The sequence below is a fragment of the Sinocyclocheilus grahami genome, unplaced genomic scaffold (assembly GCF_001515645.1).
Source record: "Sinocyclocheilus grahami isolate Dianchi unplaced genomic scaffold, SAMN03320097.WGS_v1.1 scaffold2519.1, whole genome shotgun sequence".
Lineage (NCBI taxonomy): Eukaryota > Metazoa > Chordata > Actinopteri > Cypriniformes > Cyprinidae > Sinocyclocheilus > Sinocyclocheilus grahami.
In genome coordinates this window covers 34,290-34,902 of record NW_015507698.1, presented here as the reverse complement: position 1 = coordinate 34,902, position 613 = coordinate 34,290, and positions in this window count along the sequence as shown.

Below are 613 nucleotides of genomic sequence, written 5' to 3'. Positions count from 1 at the left end.
TTATCCTCTGTATTCACCCGCTCACATTCACACAGCGCCATCTCATGGATCAAACACGAAATACAGTACAGTCTTTACTGTGCATGAATCATTTGCTCATCTTCCTCTAACACTATTCGATTTGATGGAACAAAATATTGTGGCATTAAATAAAACAGTGGAAATATTACATCAAACATGTTTTATGATCTACTTTTGATTGTCAAGTTGATTAAATGTTCTATTTATTAAAAAGAATATTAATAATAATGACTTGAATGCATGTATGCACGACCAGTAAAAAGTTTTGACATAATTCCTCTTTATTATTTTAAAATTCTGGGATGTTTGTAAACTCCACACTGAAAATAACTTGGTGTAGGATTTACTCCAAAACAACTTTCATTCAGAAATTGCAAGTAAATTCAACAATAACTACGAGAAAATGCCAATTAATTTTCCACTGCAACTCATCCACGAAAGTTTAAGAGAATTTTAGTTTTGTAAAGCAATCCAATGCAAGCGCACTTTATTTTTGTTAAATGATAAAAGCATTTAAGCATAAGGAACATAAATTGAGTCTGTTGTGTTGTGAATTAATTATTTGCTTATTGTTCACCATTTCAAATATTGT